This window comes from Rutidosis leptorrhynchoides, chromosome 1, assembly GCF_046630445.1.
Source record: "Rutidosis leptorrhynchoides isolate AG116_Rl617_1_P2 chromosome 1, CSIRO_AGI_Rlap_v1, whole genome shotgun sequence".
NCBI lineage: Eukaryota > Viridiplantae > Streptophyta > Magnoliopsida > Asterales > Asteraceae > Rutidosis > Rutidosis leptorrhynchoides.
In genome coordinates, this window is record NC_092333.1 from 508403364 (window position 1) to 508424610 (window position 21247).

At 33.8% G+C, this 21247-nt stretch overlaps 1 protein-coding gene across 1 annotated transcript in view; it reads left to right on the plus strand.

Moving 5' to 3' along the window:
• Positions 1-21247, plus strand: part of LOC139841407 (secreted RxLR effector protein 161-like) — a 128808-nt gene that overhangs the window by 56927 nt on the left and 50634 nt on the right. The window lies entirely within an intron of this gene.

Here is a 21247-nt window from a genome sequence, read left to right on the forward strand (position 1 = left end):
GGTATATATACTACTAATAATAATATTATAATAAGATTAATAATAATAATATTAATCTTAATAATAATAATAATAATAATAATAATAATAATAATAATAATAATAATAATAATAATAATAATATAAAAAAATAATAATACAGAGGAATGAATCGAGCTTTTATAGTATGTGGCCTGCTACAGTACCTCATGCGATCGCATGAGTTTTCAGCGTTTTTGCCATGCGATCGCATGGCCGCCTTATCCTGTTTTTGTTTGCTAGTTCGTCGACATCAAATAGTGATTTACTGTAGCAAATAGTGTGTACTGTAGCAAATAGTGTTTTACTGTAGCATATAGTGTTTACTGTAGCAAATCACTATAGTAAAGTCGTTTTCACTGTAGCACTGTAGCAAAATACGGTTTCACTGTAGCAAATAGTGTTTTACGGTAGGAAAGTCGTTTTTTACCTGTACATATATATATATATATATATATATATATATACATACATATAATTGTTCATGAATCGTCAAGAGCATTCAAATGTAATTTAATACATGAAACAGTTCTAAAATTTTGTGATTCAACTTCATAGACTTTGCTTATCGTGACGGAAACATTAAATCATTTAAAGATAAAGTTTAAATTTGGTCAGAAATTTCCGGGTCATCACACAGTGTACCTAATCGTACAGTAGTTTAGTTTTTAGTAAGTCCGGTTCGTTCCACAGGGAGCTAGCCAAGTTTAACGCTATATTTTTAAAACTATATTTGTAAATATATATATATATATATATATATATATATATATATATATATATATATATATATATATATATATATATATATATATATATATATATATATATATATATATATATATAAGTATTATTATTATTATAAAAGGGGGTTTTTACCGTTTAATGACCGGTTTGTCGATTTAAAACTTTAGTCGCAGTTAAAACCTAATGTAAAATATTAAAAGTAAACATAACTTAATTTAAAGCGTAAAGTAAATAACGATAAATTAAAGTGCGATAAATAAAATGACGATAAATAAAATTGCGATAATTAAAAAGTACGATAATTAAAATGACGATAAATAAAATGACGATGAGATATAAAATAAAGGAATTATGCTTATTTAAACTTCCATAATCATGATGTTTGATGTGTTGATTTTAATTTATTACCGTGGGTTAATTGTCTTTTGTCCTGGATTATTCGATATGTCCATACGGTTTTGTCCATAATAGTCCATCAGTCATAAATTTAAAGTGCGAGAGTCTTCGTCAAATTATCCTTATACCCGAAGTCAAATATTCCAACTAATTGGGGATTCGAATTGTAACAAGGTCTTAATACTTTGTTTAATGAATACACCAGGTTATCGACTGTGTGTAATCCAAGGTTTTACTACTTTGTTAACAATTACACCAATTACCCTTGAATGTAATCCACCCCTGTTTCAACAAGTCTATTGATTATTAATCCATCCCCGTGTCTGGTTAAATGAATAATTATTGGTATTTATAGATATCCCGCCCACCGTACCCAGTCAAGCGTATGTGGTTATATATAAATACGTCAATTTATAAGTCTATATATTAAATTAATGAGGTATCATTTAGTTAATATAAAGCCCATTAATAGCCCATAGTATAATTTCCACAAGTGTCGTTCTTTTATCCAAACCCCAATTATGGTCCAATGCCCAATTACTCCATCTTTAATATTTAGCCCAACATCATGATTACTTCGATTTAAATAAGCATAATAATAACTTAGCTACGAGACATTAATTTAAAAAGGTTGAACATAACTTACAATGATTAATAATAGCGTAGCGTTACACGGACAGAATTTTGACTTACACTTACAACATTCGCTAACATAACCTTATTATTATTAATCTTAAATTAAAATTAAAATTAAAATTAAAATTAAAATTATATATATATATATATATATATATATATATATATATATATATATATATATATATATATATATATATATATATATATATATATATATATATATCTGTGAGAGATAGATTGAATTAGGATGCCCAAAATTCTGCCAAAACTCGCGAAATTTTTAGACCTGGCCAAACTTTTGAGGCCATGCGACCGCATGGATTTTCTTCCTCCAGGCCATGCAATCGCATGGCCATCATTTCCTGGTCACATTGATTTTTAAATGTGGGCTGCTCGTATATATTTAATATATAATATAATATATATAATTTTATCTAATTATATATATATATTATATTATATTCTTGTACTCCGTTGACTTGTAATTTTAGGCCCGTTGCGTCGCGCGTTGATAGTTGACTCTGGTCCCGGTTCCGGATTTTCGAACGTACTTGCGTACAATTTAATATCTTGTACTTTGCGTTTTGCGGCTCGTACTCTTGTAACTTTTAGACGTTTCTCATCAATAATTTAAACCTCGTGATTTGTACTTTGTACTTTTTAGCTTTTTGGTCGTTTGCATCTTCAAATCGTCGAATCTGTCTTTTGTCTTCACCTTTTAATATTTAAACGAATATCACTTGTAAATAGAACAATTGCAACTAAAAGCTTGTCTTTCTTGAGGGATAATGCTATGAAATATATGTTCGTTTTTAGCATTATCAAATATTCCCACACTTGAGCGTTGCTTGTCCTCAAGCAATATAGTCTTGAAATAAAAATACTAGAATCACTTCTTTATTCTTCACACTTTGTACATCAGTGATTTCTATTTGGCGGTATGAACAATGATAGTAACGTTGTGGTTTACAGTCTCACATGACTATAAAAATTTAAATCCTTTAAGAAATTGGATCTTTATGAAAACATTTGATCTTTTGAAAATTCAATCTAGCTTTTACCCTAGATAAGTTTTCCAGAATAACCCTTCACCGGTGTTTGCAAAATATTTTTGTGGGTTTTAGATTTGAAAATTTTAGCTCAAAACTTATGGTTTTGTGTCACCCACTTGCTAACCTTATATTAGGAAAGCAACACGTCCAGTATACTTGCTCCGTATATTACCTTTTGGTCAACTACCGTCCGGTTGTAAAGGAAAGCGTTGAACAAGCAACTGTTGAGGCAATGTCCCGTGACATGCTTTTAATTATGGTCTATAACGTGTCGGATGCAATTACTATCCTTTGTAGGAGCAATAGTAAAGATCACCCTATAATTTTTCGTTCTGACACAAGGTCCTGTCTTTGACCATGCTATGCAACCACCGTTCTTACGGTTGACACCCGATTTGGTTCAGGTGACCTAATGAATTCCAGGTAAATTCCTAGGATTTTACGTTCAATGGTAATGAATGCATTGAAAATAGGGTTTCAGAAAACAAATCGGTTTGTAATTTTGATCAAAATATTTTCTCGTTCAAGCTCGAGTTTAGATATCATTGAATTCCATGAGATTGAATTCTCAATCTTTAAGGTCAATCTCAAGGATTGAGTAATATCAGTCTTAAAAGCTGATTTTTTGATCTTTAAGGAGATTATCCTTTCTGGGGATCTGATTCATTAGTCTTATAATCTAATTTACATGGTGCCCCCCATTGTACGAGACAGATCCTCTCATGGTTAGGATAAGTCTGACCACTTGGCGACCCTGTTTGATGCTGAGGTCCGTGGATTTTCAGCTGATTTTCGAGAAAACTTTTCAAGGTTTTTTGTAGACTCTACAACTGGTCTGGACGACAACTTCCTGACCTAAATCAAGAAGCGCGTGTCTTTTTCTCGGAAGACTTTACTTCCTTTTAAATTTATATTACAATAAACTGGGTAAAACTGATTAATATTGTCCAAAACAAAAGTATCTTTAATAAGCTTGTACAAAATATGTGATATATGTTTTAAAGAACTTGGTAAATTTTTCCCACACTTGGCTTTTATTTACCTTTCTTTGCCTTTTTATTTTCATCTATTCCATTTTAAATGAATTCTAACATTTTGGGTTGTTTCTCAATTTATGTCCTTTCCGAGGTAACAATAATTTTGATGTTAACACCTAGTTTTATCGTTCATAAATATGTATAAACACGATTTTTAATTCATTTAATTGAAAATTTTGAAAAATTTTACTAGAATTCGGTAGTCAGTATATAAGACTAGGGCTGTTCTTTATTATCAGAGAGCACTAGATTCTAATACAACTACTGCGTTACTAGTATTTTTAATGGTAACCATGTGTATAAGTTTAAAATTTTAAAAATCCAAAAGAATTTAACCCCTTCCCACACTTAAGATCTTGCAATGCCCTCATTTGCAAGAAATCAGTAACAATTTAAATTATTGAGGGAGATTAGTGTAGAAAAATGATTAAATTTTTACCAAAGTTTCCAAACATATTGGCGTTTGTTTGTTGAATGGTAAATGGTGCACATCATTTGTTCATTCCGTCTTGTTGTTACATCACATTTGTTTTTCATTTTATCGTAAAAATTAGTAGCTTTTGCTGAACTTAATGCTAGTCTTTGAAAGTGTGTTGTTTTACCCAGTTGTGTACATAAGATAAACTACAAACATACATAATATTTTTATTATTATTATTTTTTTTATAAAATCTTTATCTATTAAAACAATTTAAATGAATAATTTTTTAAAATTTTGTTTCCTTTTACTTTAGGTAGTTTCGGTATGTTTACCTAGTCCGTCCTTCGACAAAATTTCAATTTTGTCGTTTTTAAAGCGATTGTTTTAAAAGCAAAGATTTTTGAGTTTTTTTTTTAAATATTTTTGGCATACTTTAAATCAAATAAGATTAAAAATAATGATAATAAAATTTCTCGTCCCGCCCTCGGGTAAAGCAATTTCGGTTCAATGACCTAGTTTTCAACTCACGGCGAATTTTTAGAAATCACATTTTTAACTTAATGAAATAAAGTAAATTTTTGTTTTTAAATTCACACCAAACTTAAATTTAAAATGCATAAAATTAAAAATTCATATTATTAATATTTTTATACATACAAACTTATATTAAAAATATTAATTTTTCAAATATTTATAAACTTAAATATATTGGTTTTAGAAATTTACAATAATAATTTAATATTAATTTACTAATTTTAAAAACATGGTAAAAATTAAAATTAAAAATCTTTTTGGTCTTTTTATCCCACTTTAATCAATCAAATATTATCAAAAATATACGCCCCTCTTTTTGGTAAAGTAATTTCGGTTCCATAACCTAGTTTTACTCCTGACGAATTTCTGAAATATTTTGGGTTGATTGATTAAAGATATTTATACCTTAAGAATAAACGGTAAATTTCGCAGTGATGTAATAAATTTTTGTATGATATCAATAATTTCGGTTACGCATACCTAATTTTATTGAATACCAATTTAATACTTTATAGCGAATGATTCAGCGTTTATTATCAAAAGGTTAAAAGCAATAAAAATAAAAATAAAAACTGTACATACTTACCTGTGAGATAGAATTCTCAGAGACCTGCTTTAGCCGACTCATAGGAGAGTCGTGTGATTTAGTTTTCCATAGCTACATAAGTGTAACCTCGATTCTTCAATATCTTTTCTTCTAAACATATAAACGGTCCTTCTCTGCATAGAGTAACAAATTCGGTATTTGAATATGTTTGATTATTTGAACATTTACCTTCATGTGACCATTTTCCGCATTTATAACATCTTTCAAGGTGTCGTGCTCTTCTTTTTGTTGCGGATTTTGATTTTCCTTTACCAAAATGTGTCTTATGATAATCTTTCCTGAGTTCTTTCTCTACTTCGTTACATCTGCTTCTTATTACTGACACCAGATCACTCAGGAGTGTGTTATTATTACGTTTAGTAATCAAAGCGTGTAGCATTAGACCATGGTTCAAATCAAAGGAATTCTTCATCTCGTAAAACTAAAAAAAAATAAAAATTCAGAATGGAGGGAGAAGACTAGTTCTTTAGGGTCTGCTAGGGAAAGACCATTCGGATTTCATTCTCGGAAATTAAATGAAAACAGAATATCTAACTCTAACAGAAATATATATTACCCTTAAAAGATTCGATTCTCCCCACACTTAGTTAGCTGTGGTGTCGAAATTGTGATTAACTTCATTGTCAACTTCCATTGGATCATGTATGTAATGTTTAACTCTGTGACCATTAACTTTAAATTCAATCCCATTTGAATTTATTAACTCTATTGTTCCGTATAGGAAAACTCTTTTGACTATGAATTGTCCAGACCAGCTTGATTTCAATTTTCCAGGAAATAGCTTGAATCGTGAATTGAAAAGAAGAACTCTGTCTCCTTCTTTAAATTATTTTGAACTTCCGATTCTTTTATCATGCTATTTCTTCGTTCTTTCCTTATAGATTAACGAATTTTCGTATGCTTCATGTCTTAATTCTTCTAATTCGCTTAGCTGACTTAACCGTAGACATCCAGCTTCATGTAAATCAAGATTACATGTCTTCAAAGCTCAAAATGCTTTATGCTCAATTTCTACTGGAAGGTGACATGCTTTTTCGTAAACGAGTCTAAAAGGTGTGGTTCCAATTGGAGTTTTGTAGGCTGTTCTAAAAGCCCAGAGTGCATCCTCCAATTTCATGGACCATTCCTTCGGATTGGATCCTACGGTTTTCTCTAGAATACGTTTTAATGTTCGATTGGTATTTTCAACTTGTCCACTTGTTTGTGGATGATGAGCAGTGGAGATTTTATGAGTTACTACATATCTTTTGAGAACTTTCTCAAGTTGATTATTACAGAAATGAGTACCCCGATCACTTATTAAAGCTTTCGGTGTTCCAAACCTTGCAAAAAGACGTTTTAAGAATTTGACTACAACTCGTGCATCGTTAGTTGGGAGAGCTTGTGCTTTCGCCCATTTAGATACATAATCAATGGCAACGAGAATGTAAAGATTATTATGAGATTTTGGAAATGGACCCATAAAGTCAATACCCCAAATGTCAAATACTTCACATACTTGAATGACATTTTGTGGCATTTCATCACGTTGACTTATTTTTCCGGCCCTTTGACAAGCATCACAGGATTTACAAATAAGGTGTACGTCTTTGAAAATTGTAGGCCAATAGAATCCAGCATCATAGACTTTCCTTGCTGTAAGTTGAGGCCCATAATGCCCTCCTGTTGGTCCTTTGTGACAATGGTTTAAGATTTGAATGGATTCATCCTCGAATACACATCGGAGTATTATTCCATCGGGACAACTTTTAAACAAATGTGGATCTTCCCAGAAATAGTGTTTTATATCACTAAAGAATTTCTTTCGTTTTTGGTACGACATCCCTTTTTCAAGGAATCTACATACTAAGTAGTTTGCATAGTCTGCAAACCATGGAATTTCACTATAATCTATCTTCAATAGATATTCATCAGGAAAGTTATCTTGTATGGCCGATTCATTTAGAACTTCTAATTCAGGATTTTCAAGACGAGAAAGATGATCAGCGGCGAGATTTTCTGCTCCCTTTTTGTCTCGGATTTCAATATCGAACTCTTGTAAGAGTAAGATCCAACGAATTAATTGTGGTTTAGCATCTTGTTTTGAAAATAGGTATCTAAGAGCAGAATGGTCGGTATAGACCACCGTTTTAGCTAGAACGAGATATGAACGAAATTTGTCAAAAGCAAAGACAATAGCAAGGAGTTCTTTTTAGTAGTTGTGTAATTTTTTGTGCTCCTTGTAACGTCTTACTAGCACAATAAATAGGTTGAAATCGTTTTTCAATCCTTTATCCTAAAACGGCTCCCATTGCAAAATCACTTGCATCGCACAAAAGTTCAAATGGTAAATTCCAATTTGGAGTTATCATGATCGGCGCATTAGTGAGTTTTTCTTTAAGAATATTAAAAGATTTGATGCATTCATCTGAAAAGATGAATGGAGCATCCTTTTCTAGGAGTTTATTCATAGGAGTGGCAATTTTAGAAAAATCTTTTATCAAACGTCGGTAAAAACCGGCATGCCCTAGAAAACTCCTAACTCCTCTAACATTGGTGGGATGTGGAAGTTTAGCAATTACATATACTTTAGCTCTATCCACTTCAATTCCTTCCTTTTAAATTTTATGACCAAGAATGATGCCTTCTTTAACCATGAAATGGCATTTCTCCCAATTAAGTACTAGATTTGATTATTCGCATCTAATAAGCATTCGTTCAAGATTAACTAGACATGATTCAAATGTATCACCGAAGACTGAAAAGTCATCCATGAAAACTTCCATGCATTCTTCTATCATGTCGTGAAAAATTGCCATCATGCACCTTTGAAAGGTTGCACGGGCGTTGCAAAGTCCAAATGGCATGCGTTTATAAGAAAAAGTACCATAAGGGCACGCGAATGTAGTTTTCTCTTAGTCCTCGGGTGTTATTGGAATTTGAAAGTATCCGGAAAAACCGTCAAGAAAACAATAGCAACTGTTTCCAGCTAACCTTTCCAACATTTGATCAATGGAAGGTAAGGGAAAGTGATATTTTCTTTGTAGCGTCATTTAATTTTCCATAATCAATACAAACACGCCATCCTGTTACAGTCCTAGTAGGAATAAGCTCATTTTTTTTCATTTATGATGACAGTCATGCAACCCTTCTTAGGCACGAATTGAACTGGGTTTACACATGGACTATCAGAGATTGGATAAATTAAACCTGTATCTAGCAGTTTAATAATTTCTTTCTTAACAACATCTTGCATATTAGGATTTAGTCTTCGTTGGCGTTGCACATACGTTTTATGACCTTCTTCCATACGGATTTTATGTGTGCAATACGAAGGACTTATGCCTTTAATGTCATGAATCTTCCATGCAATAGCTGGTTTATGAGCTTTTAGCACAGAAATGAGTTGAGATTTTTCATTTTCAGTAAGAGAAGACGATATTATTACAGGTAATTCAGAATCACCATGTAAATAAGCGTATTCCAAATGGTTTGGAAGTGGCTTTAACTCTAATGTTGGTGGTTCTTCTATCGATGATTTGTATCTATATTTGTCTTCCTCTTTTAGCATTTGAATTTCTTCTGTTGTTGGTTCATATTCATTAGCCATAAGTGTAGCTAACATTTCAGCTTCACCAATTGGTTCAGTTCCTTCTCCTAAAGAACATTCTCCTGTTCCTTGTAATTCTGGAAATTCTTCTAACAATTCTGCATGTGAATCTATAGTTTGAATATAATAACATGTATCATCTGCAGATTTCGGTTGTTGCATGGCTCTATCAACAGAAAAGGTAACACTCTCGTCCTCTATACTTAGGGTCAGTTTCTTACCAAACACGTCTATTATTACTTTAGCCGTGTTTAAGAATGGTCTTCCTAATATGAGAGGAACTCGAGAATCTTCTTCCATGTCCAGAATAACAAAATCTACTGGAAATACTAAAGTACGAACTTTAACTAGCATGTTCTCCATTATCCCTCTAGGATATTTTACTAATCGATCGGCTAGTTGTATGCTTATTCGTGTTGGTTTCAATTCTCCAAGGTCTAGTTTAGTGTATAGTGAATACGGTATTAGATTTATACTAGCACCTAAGTCTGCCAATGCTTCTATTGAACTGAGACTACCCAGAAAACATGGAATTGTGAAACTTCCTGGATCTGATAATTTTTCTGGTATCTTATTCAACAACACTGCAGAACAATTAGGATTCATAGTAACAGCCGAGAGTTCTTCCAGTTTCTTCCTATTTGTGATTAGATCTTTCAAGAATTTTGCATATCTTGGCATTCCTGAAATCACATCAACGAAAGGAAGATTTACATTTATTTGTTTAAACATATCCAAGAATTTGGATTGCTCGGCTTCAAGTCTTTCTTTTCTCATTTTACTCGGGTAAGGAAGTGGTGGTTGGTATGGTTTAACATAAGGTTTAGCCTTAACTATGTTATCTTCATTAACCTTTTCAACTACCGGTTCTTTTTCCTTATCTTGCTCAGGTTGTGGTTTTTGTGGAGTAGGAATAGCGTCATCAGAAATTACAGGCATTTCAGGTGGTTTAAGTGTAATACCACTTCTTGTGGTAATGGATTTAGCTGTTTCATTCCGGGGGTTAGCATTTGTATCGCTAGGTAGACTTCCGGTTTTCTTTCACCTATCAACCTTGCTAGGTTACTTACTTCTTGTTCCAAATTTTGAATAAAAGCTTGTTGATTTCTAAATGCTTGAGCATTTTATTCATTGTTTTGTTTCTGAGATGTGAAAAATTGAGTTTGAGATTCAACTATCTTCGACATCATATCTTCTAAATTTGGCTTTTTATCATCGGTTTGTGGTGGTTTGTTTTGAAAAATATGTCTTTGCTGATTGTAAGTATTGTTAGATACTTGTTGATTGCTAGGACCTTGTTGGTTGTTGTATGGAATATTTCGGTTATAATTCTGATTTTGATTGTAGATTGGTCTTGGTGGTTGATAATTATTCTGATAATTATTTCCAGGCCTTTGGTTCATGTATGAAACATTCTCTCTTTGTTCCATTGTTTGTTCAATACTGAGACAATCTTTTGTAAAATGTGGTCCTCCACACTTGTCATAACCCGTCCTTAACCGTAAGAACGTGTTAGATAACGTATGATTTCATTGCGAGGTATTGACCTCTATATGCGACATTTTTAAAAGAAAAACTGCATATATTATACATTACAAACCATGATTCTTATTTTTGATACAAGCTTTGGACGAAATAAAGATGATTATCGTTTAGCGATAATCTTCGACTTGCAAACTTTACAAATGATGATAACAACACGATTTCTAGCATATTTTACAACACAAGTTCTTGGATATGCAGTCTTATTTTTGACACAAATATGCGTACGCACGATCCTGCTCAAATTCAACATAATGCAGCGGAAGCTTTTAGAAATCACCTGAGAATAGACATGTTTTAAAAGGTCAACATAAAGTTGGTGAGATATAGGTTTAGTGCCGGCAGCAATATATATATAGACCACAAGATTTCGTATATAAACAATTTAATAAAAATATTCTAAGTGGTTGAGCACTTGGTAACCATACTTAACAATTAATCACGTCGCATATTCCCTTTAATATGAAATCTTACTACACTGTACCAAGTGTAGTCACGAAACGAAGTATTGTGCAACCGTTGAATACTGGTCGTCCAGTCCGGTTGGGGTTGTCAGGCCCGATAGATCTATCAACAGGATTCGCGTTTACAATACCGCTGTAAATATTAGTTACCAAGCTACAGGGAAGTATGCCAGTGGTACAACTCAACGTAGAATATATTTTTCAGTTACTTGTGTCCATATTGTAAAACATAAAATACATGTATTCTCATCCCGAAATATTTAGAGTTTAAAAGTGGGACTATATACTCACTTTCGTCTTGAAGATATATATATATAATTTGACTTGGTCTCCGGTTGATATCACGAACCTATCCATATATAATATATCAATACCTTTTCTTTTTAAACAAACATCACATATATATACTTGTTATACTTTTAATACTTTGAATAATTCCTTAGTCCGTAGTTAGCAGTTCGTTGTTAGTAATTCAATTTTAATGGTTCATTTTTAGATGTTTAATATACCCGCAATGAAATAAATAAAACCCCCAACGAAATAAATAAAACCCCATCGTATATGTATTGGTCGAGATTAATCTTGACCCACGGTACCGGTGTTGTCAAATGACGTGTTGCGTACATAAAGTACCGGTGTTGTCAAATGACGTGTTGCGTACAATCATGGGATCTTATGATTAATCTTCTCGTGTTGTTTACGGGTGATCCTGAACCATATAAAATTGAATTATATAAAATATCATGTTATCTTAGAAAGATGTGATTTTATTTAATTTTTCCCAATTAATCCCGAAGTTAAACAAGTCTTGGATAACCAATTTTGTTTCGGTCATAGTTTCTTCGTTACAAATCCGTTTTCGTTGATTCAACTTGCCATCTCCTTGGATCGAGTCCCTCTTTAAGACTATGAACTGAAAATACCTTGGTTTGTATTCAAAATCACACGGCATAGGTGAAACTTTAGTGAAACTTATGAAGTTAAACATTTTCCTTTATGTAAACAACCTTAAATGATTATTTTTCTAAAAATACTTATACTTTGAATTAAATCATGGAATTTTTATGTGTTATCATATCCATAGTAAAAATCATTTTTCCAGAACATAAACCTCCAATTCAAAGTTTAAGATAGTTTTTAATTATCCAACCCAAAACAGTCCCCGGTGGCACTCCGACGTCGTAAAAACAGTTTTTAAGATAATCTTTGAAAAACCAAGTTATACCTTGTTAAATTAGCATATATTTAAGTTATATTACAGGTCTTGGAGTATTTTAAAAGTTAAGTTAGAAGGATCTATTTAGTTTGCAAACAAGTTTGAAAACATTCAAACTATGTTCATGTTGTTAAAATTTTATACCACAAAATAAGATAGCTATATATATATGAATCGAATAAGGTTATGAACATAGATTCTACCTCAAATTCCTTGGACAAGGTTGCTGTAAAAGAGGAGTAAGAACCTAGAACCAAAAGGGTGATGGAAGTGGATGAAAGATTGGAAGTAAGTTGGTGTTCTTGGAAGGTTTTCTTGAAGTATTTTTGTAAGGGTTTTCTTATGATGATTAAGTGATGTTTTGAAGCTAAAAACTTATGAGGACCTTGAAGAACACTTGAAGGTTGAAGATAAGAGAGTTTAGAAGATCATTTAACTTGAAAGAAAATTGTTATGAAAGTGTGCATATGTGTATATAGGCGTATATATGTATATGTATATATAGACTTTATTTTTTTGATTTTTAGCTCAAAAGTCCTCATATATGATCCCACATGTATTGACTAATCAAAGGCTGCTAAGATCATATAATTGAAGTCTAATAATTGGTACTTTCAATAGTAAAACTTCTAGAAACTGCGTATTTATACGGGTACATATACCCTAAGTATACGTATAGAAATCTTGTGAAAACGGAACGAGGATTCAAATATAGCTATCTTTTGTGAATATACTTATATGGTTTTATGTATTTAAGTCCTTAAAAATGATTAAATACATTACTTATACGATATATGTATAAACATTATATGTCATAAGTATTTAAGTCAAATAACGTTACGTATGGTTATCGTTTTGAAAACTTAAGTTAGTAGTTTCAAAATATACTTATAACTTATTGTTATTAATACAAAATGAGGTATTAAAACATCCTTAAATCATGTTAAACATGTATATATACATATATATATACAAACATATAATTATCATATATTGTATAGTTCGTGATATCATCGGTCAAACTAGACGGTCAAACGTTGTGTAAATCTCTTTTCGAAAAACATAAGTCTCGACAATTTGGATTGCTTATCATGTTGGTAAGGTTTAATTTATGTAAATATTAATCTTATAAGTATAGAATGATCGAAAAAGTGCGGGTCGTTACATTACCTCCCCGTTAAATAAATTTCGTCCCGAAATTTTAAAATTGTACCTATTTTGCGTCATCGAGAAACAAGTGTGGATACTTTTGTTTCATCTGATCCTCTCGTTCCCAAGTAAACTCGGGACCTCTTCTAGCATTCCAACGAACCTTAACAATCGGTATGTTGCTCTGTTTGAGCTGTTTAACTTCACGGTCCATGATTTCGATTGGTTCTTCGACGAATTGTAGTTTCTCGTCGATATGGATTTCTTCAAGAGGAATAGTGAGGTCTTCCTTTGCAAGACACTTCTTAAGGTTTGAGACGTGAAAGGTATTATGTACCCCGGCGAGTTGTTGCGGTAACTCAAGTCGATAAGCTACCGGTCCAATGCGTTCAATAATCTTGAACGGGCCTACATATCTTGGGTTCAGCTTACCCCTTTTGCCGAAACGTATTACACCTTTCCAAGGTGACACCTTTAACATAACCATGTCCCCGACCTGAAACTCTAATGGTTTCCTTCGGACATCGGCGTAGCTCTTTTGGCGACTACGGGCTGTTTTCAATCTCTCCTTGATTTGTACTATCTTCTCAGTCGTTTCGTGTATGATCTCGGGACCAGTTAATTGTCGATCTCCTACTTCATTCCAACAGATAGGAGATCTACACTTCCTTCCATACAATGCTTCGAATGGCGCAGCTCCAATGCTCGCATGATAACTATTATTATACGAGAATTCTGCTAACGGTAAATACTTATCCCATCCGTTTCCAAAATCGATCACACATGCCCTGAGCATATCTTCAAGAGTCTGAATTGTTCTTTCACTCTGCCCGTCCGTTTGCGGATGATATGCGGTACTCATATCTAAACGAGTTCCTAGTGCCTCCTGTAGTGCTTGCCAGAACTTTGAGGTAAATCTACTATCACGATCAGATATAATGGAAATAGGTATTCCATGCCTTGAAATAACTTCCTTTATATACAATCGTAATAGTTTCTCCATTCTATCCGTTTCCTTTATAGGCAAGAAATGTGCAGACTTGGTGAGACGATCAACAATCACCCAAATGGTGTCGTAACCCCAGGCAGTCTTTGGTAACTTCGTGATGAAATCCATGGTAATACCATCCCATTTCCATTCTGGGATTTCTGGTTGTTGAAGTAACCCTGACGACTTTTGGTGTTCTGCTTTGACCTTGGAACAAGTTAAACACTCCCCAACATATGTTGCTACGTCTGTCTTTAAATTAGGCCACCAATAACGTGTCTTAAGATCTTGATACATCTTTCCAACTCCAGGATGTATCGAGTATCTTGTCTTATGTGCCTCATTCAATATCAACTTCCTTAATCCACCCAACTTCGGTACCCAAATACGATTTGCAAAATATCGAATTCCGTCTTCCCGTATAACGAGTTGCTTCTCATACTTCTTCATTATTTCATTTCTTATGTTTTCTTTATTGAGTGCTTCTTGTTGAACTTCTTTGATTTGTGAGTTGAGATTCATGCGAATTTTTATGTTCATTGCTCGAACTCGGATTGGTTCTCGTTCCTTTCTGCTTAGAGCATCGGCCACTACGTTCGCTTTCCCGGGATGATAACGAATTTCACAATCATAGTCATTTATTAACTCGACCCACCTACGTTGCCTCATGTTCAACTGTTTCTGATCAAAAATATGTTGAAGGCTTTTATGATCAGTAAACACAGTGCATTTAACCCCATACAAGTAGTGTCTCCATATCTTCAATGCAAACACGACTGCTCCCAGTTCTAGATCATGCGTCGTATAATTCCGCTCGTGAATCTTTAATTGTCGGGATGCGTATGCAATAACTTTCTTCCGTTGCATAAGAACGCAACCAAAACCTTGTCGCGAAGCGTCACAATATATTTCAAAATCATCGTTCCCTTCTGGTAACGATAAAATAGGCGCCGTAGTTAACTTCTTCTTTAGTAATTGAAATGCACTCTCCTGCTCAGAAGTCCATTCATATTTCTTCCCTTTTTGTGTTAACGCTGTCAACGGCTTAGCTATTCGGGAAAAATCTTGAATAAACCTTCTATAATAACCGGCTAAACCCAAAAATTGGCGTATCTGCATTGCTGTCTTAGGAGTCTCGCATTTTTCAATGGCTTCAATTTTTGCTGGATCAACCTGAATTCCTTTGCTACTAACAACGTGGCCAAGAAATTGCACTTCTTTCAACCAGAAAGCACATTTAGAAAATTTAGCATATAGCTGTTCTTTTCTTAACAACTCTAATATTAAACTTAAATGCTGCTCATGCTCTTGCTCACTCTTGGAATAGATTAGAATGTCATCAATGAAAACAATAACAAACTTATCTAAATATGGACTACAAACTCGATTCATGAGGTCCATGAATACAGCTGGCGCATTCGTCAATCCAAACGGCATGACCAAAAATTCATAATAACCGTAACGTGTCCGAAAAGCAGTTTTCGGTATATCTTCTTCTTTGACACGTAATTGATGATAACCCGATCTTAGGTCGATTTTCGAATAAACACATGATCCTTGGAGTTGATCAAATAAGTCGTCAATTCTCGGTAGTGGATACTGATTCTTGATAGTTAACTTATTTAATTCACGATAATCTATACACATTTGGAAAGATCCGTCTTTCTTCTTGACGAATAAAATTGGAGCTCCCCACGGTGAAGTACTTGGTCGTATGAATCCACGATCCAGTAATTCTTTTAACTGACTCTGAAGTTCTTTTAACTCGGACGGTGCAAGTCTATATGGAGCACGGGCAACCGGTGCAGCTCCTGGTACAAGATCTATTTGAAATTCTACAGATCTAAATGGAGGTAATCCCGGCAACTCTTCCGGAAATACTTCAGGAAAATCTCTTGCCACAGGCACGTCATTGATGCACTTCTCTTTTTCTTTCTTTTCGACTTTATTAACATGTGCTAAGATAGCATAGCACCCTTTCTTCAAGTACTTTTGAGCTTTCAAATAACTAATGAGTTTTAGCTTTGAGTTACCCTTCTCTCCATAAATGATTACTGGCGTTTTATCCTTACGAGGAATGCGAATTGCCTTCTTGGCGCACACAACTTCAGCTCCTATTTTGGACATCCAGTCCATGCCGATTATTACATCAAAACTTCCTAATTCTACGGGTATCAAATCAATCTTAAATGTTTCTCCGGCTAAATTTATTTTACAATCACGGCAAATTTTATCGGCTTTAATTAGTTTACCATTAGCTAACTCAATCATGTACTTAGCATCTAGAGGTAATGATGAACAATTCAATTTAGCGTGAAAGTCTCTACACACGTAACTTCTATCAGCACCAGTATCAAATATAATAGATGCGGATAAGTTATTAATGGTAAACGTACCCGTAACAAGCTCCAGATCTTCGCGTGCCTCTCTAGCATTAATAACAAATGCTCTCCCACGTGCAGGTCTGACATTCTTCTCTGAATTCGGGCACTGACGCTTATAGTGACCTTGTTTTCCACACCCAAAACAAGTAACGGTAGCCAAAGCAGTTCTATTTGCATTGGTGGCAGGAGTCTTGGTACCATTTGTATTTGTAACGAGGGCCCTACAATCTTCAGCAAGATGACCCTGTCGATTACACTTGGTGCATAACACACTACAGTAACCAAAGTGATGTTTGTGACAACGGTTGCATAAAGGATTTTGTCCTTTGTAACCAAAACTTGAACCACTACCTGCACCTTGCGTGGTTTCTTGTTTCTTAAAAGATTGTTGTTGGTTACCTCGATCATAATTTCCATTCCACTTTCTTTTGTTACCTGATACCTTCACATCAGTATTGGATGCTTTCTTATCCATGATGACCTGATCCATTAGCTCGTTTGCCATGGTTATAGCTTCATGAATTGTCTTAGGTTTCGATGCTGTAACATTTGCCTTGACCTTTTTGGGCAAACCATCTTTGTACATTTCAATCTTCCGTTCTTCGGTTGGAACCAATTCAGGACATAGCAAAACTAATTCCATGAATCGCTGGTTGTAGTTGGTGATTTCAGTACCAACAACCTTCAGGCTTCGTAATTCATCTTCCAACTTTCTAACCTCGTTCCTTGGACAATACTCGTTGATTAACATTATTTTGAATTCTTCCCATGGAGTATCATAAGCTACATCTCCTCCTACAGCCTTCACATAATTTTTCCACCACGTGAGTGCACTATCTTGTAAAGTGCACGATGCATACTTGGTCATGTCCTTTTCAACACAACCACTGATTTTAAACACAGTCTCCATCTTTTCTATCCACCGGGTTAAGCCGATCGGTCCTTCTGTTCCACTGAATGATGAGGGCTTGCAAGCTTGAAAAGTTTTGTAAGTGCACCCCACAAGAGGATTTGGGTTAACTGCAGCACCTCTTGCAGCCTCGACCCATAACATTCTGTCGTTCACTCGCTGATTGATGAGTTCCTGGATTTCTTGTTCCGTCATTCGGTTCAATCGCGCCATATTCTTCTATAAGAATGAAAAGAAAATAATTATTCACATGGAATATTATAGATGTAGTGTATATTTACAGTACATTATAGCTTATTAATAATATGAACCAGGTATTATTATAAAAGCCTTTTCTTCTTATTAGTGTTTTATAATTATATCTAGGGTAGTACCTACCCGTTAATGTCCATACTTAATAGCTTAGTACAGAATCAATTACTACCATCTAAATAATACTTAACCATGGAAAATTATTGCATTTCACACTTCACTATTTTACATATGCTTATCTTACATCGAACATTAAGCAAACCACACTAATAATATTATACAAAACATTATATGATCCCATGGTTTAATACGGCAGCGCATCGTTTGGTCTATTTTCTAGGACGTTTAGGTTCAAAGAATCGCTTAACGCTTATCCTGGCTGTCTGCCTATATTTTGGCTGTGGGACTGAAGAACTGGATGCCGGGATAGAACGAATAGGAATAGCGGGAATAGGGGTGGTAGTGTCTAGTGGAGTTGGTGCCACATCATCCTTATTAAACTCAGGATTTGAATTTTCTAATTCATTAGCCTTTCGTTTCTTTCCTAGTTCGAACTCTTCTTTTGTAATTTCCTGTATTTCTTCCTCGGGTTCACTTTCCTCCTCGGGTTCACTTTCCTCCTCGGGTTCACTTTCCTCCTCGGGTTCACTTTCCGGGTTCTCTATAGTCGGTTCATCCGGAATTTGTGAGTCTTCCCCAAAGATATTATTTTCGTCATCGGATAGGTTAATGACTGGAACACCATCTGAAGATTCTGGTTCGGAGTCGCTGAATGTGATAACAAGTTTTGAGCCCGACATCTATCACACAACAACTAACCCATTAGTACTACATAATATTTACATATAAATTTTAACCAACAATGATAAGCAATGGTTTTTAAATCAGACCCGGTCAAAGTCCAGACTTACTAATGTATCCTAACGACTTATCAGTTAGACACACTAATGCAAACCTGGTTCGCTAAGACCACCGCTCTGATACCACATGTCATAACCCGTCCTTAACCGTAAGAACGTGTTAGATAACGTATGATTTCATTGCGAGGTATTGACCTCTATATGCGACATTTTTAAAAGAAAAACTGCATATATTATACATTACAAACCATGATTCTTATTTTTGATACAAGCTTTGGACGAAATAAAGATGATTATCGTTTAGCGATAATCTTCGACTTACAAACTTTACAAATGATGATAACAACACGATTTCTAGCATATTTTACAACACAAGTTCTTGGATATGCAGTCTTATTTTTGACACAAATATGCGTACGCAAGATCCTGCTCAAATTCAACATAATGCAGCGGAAGCTTTTAGAAATCACCTGAGAATAGACATGTTTTAAAAGGTCAACATAAAGTTGGTGAGATATAGGTTTAGTGCCGGCAGCAATATATATAGACCACAAGATTTCGTATATAAACAGTTTAATAAAAATATTCTAAGTGGTTGAGCACTTGGTAACCATACTTAACAATTAATCACGTCGCATATTCCCTTTAATATGAAATCTTACTACACTGTACCAAGTGTAGTCACGAAACGAAGTATTGTGCAACCGTTGAATACTGGTCGTCCAGTCCGGTTGGGGTTGTCAGGCCCGATAGATCTATCAACAGGATTCGCGTTTACAATACCGCTGTAAATATTAGTTACCAAGCTACAGGGAAGTATGCCAGTGGTACAACTCAACGTAGAATATATTTTTCAGTTACTTGTGTCCATATTGTAAAACATAAAATACATGTATTCTCATCCCGAAATATTTAGAGTTTAAAAGTGGGACTATATACTCACTTTCGTCTTGAAGATATATATATATAATTTGACTTGGTCTCCGGTTGATATCACGAACCTATCCATATATAATATATCAATACCTTTTCTTTTTAAACAAACGTCACATATATATACTTGTTATACTTTTAATACTTTGAATAATTCCTTAGTCCGTAGTTAGCAGTTCGTTGTTAGTAATTCAATTTTAATGGTTCATTTTTAGATGTTTAATATACCCGCAATGAAATAAATAAAACCCCCAACGAAATAAATAAAACCCCATCGTATATGTATTGGTCGAGATTAATCTTGACCCACGGTACCGGTGTTGTCAAATGACGTGTTGCGTACATAAAGTACCGGTGTTGTCAAATGACGTGTTGCGTACAATCATGGGATCTTATGATTAATCTTCTCGTGTTGTTTACGGGTGATCCTGAACCATATAAAATTGAATTATATAAAATATCATGTTATCTTAGAAAGATGTGATTTTATTTAATTTTTCCCAATTAATCCCGAAGTTAAACAAGTCTTGGATAACCAATTTTGTTTCGGTCATAGTTTCTTCGTTACAAATCCGTTTTCGTTGATTCAACTTGCCATCTCCTTGGATCGAGTCCCTATTTAAGACTATGAACTGAAAATACCTTGGTTTGTATTCAAAATCACACGGCATAGGTGAAACTTTAGTGAAACTTATGAAGTTAAACATTTTCCTTTATGTAAACAACCTTAAATGATTATTTTTCTAAAAATACTTATACTTTGAATTAAATCATGGAATTTTTATGTGTTATCATATCCATAGTAAAAATCATTTTTCCAGAACATAAACCTCCAATTCAAAGTTTAAGATAGTTTTTAATTATCCAACCCAAAACAGTCCCCGGTGGCACTCCGACGTCGTAAAAACAGTTTTTAAGATAATCTTTGAAAAACCAAGTTATACCTTGTTAAATTAGCATATATTTAAGTTATATTACAGGTCTTGGAGTATTTTAAAAGTTAAGTTAGAAGGATCTATTTAGTTTACAAACAAGTTTGAAAACATTCAAACTATGTTCTTGTTGTTAAAATTTTATACCACAAAATAAGATAGCTATATATATATGAATCGAATAAGGTTATGAACATAGATTCTACCTCAAATTCCTTGGTCAAGGTTGCTGTAAAAGAGGAGTAAGAACCTAGAACCAAAAGGGTGATGGAAGTGGATGAAAGATTGGAAGTAAGTTGGTGTTCTTGGAAGGTTTTCTTGAAGTATTTTTGTAAGGGTTTTCTTATGATGATTAAGTGATGTTTTGAAGCTAAAAACTTATGAGGACCTTGAAGAACACTTGAAGGTTGAAGATAAGAGAGTTTAGAAGATCATTTAACTTGAAAGAAAATTGTTATGAAAGTGTGCATATGTGTATATAGGCGTATATATGTATATGTATATATAGACTTTATTTTTTTGATTTTTAGCTCAAAAGTCCTCATATATGATCCCACATGTATTGACTAATCAAAGG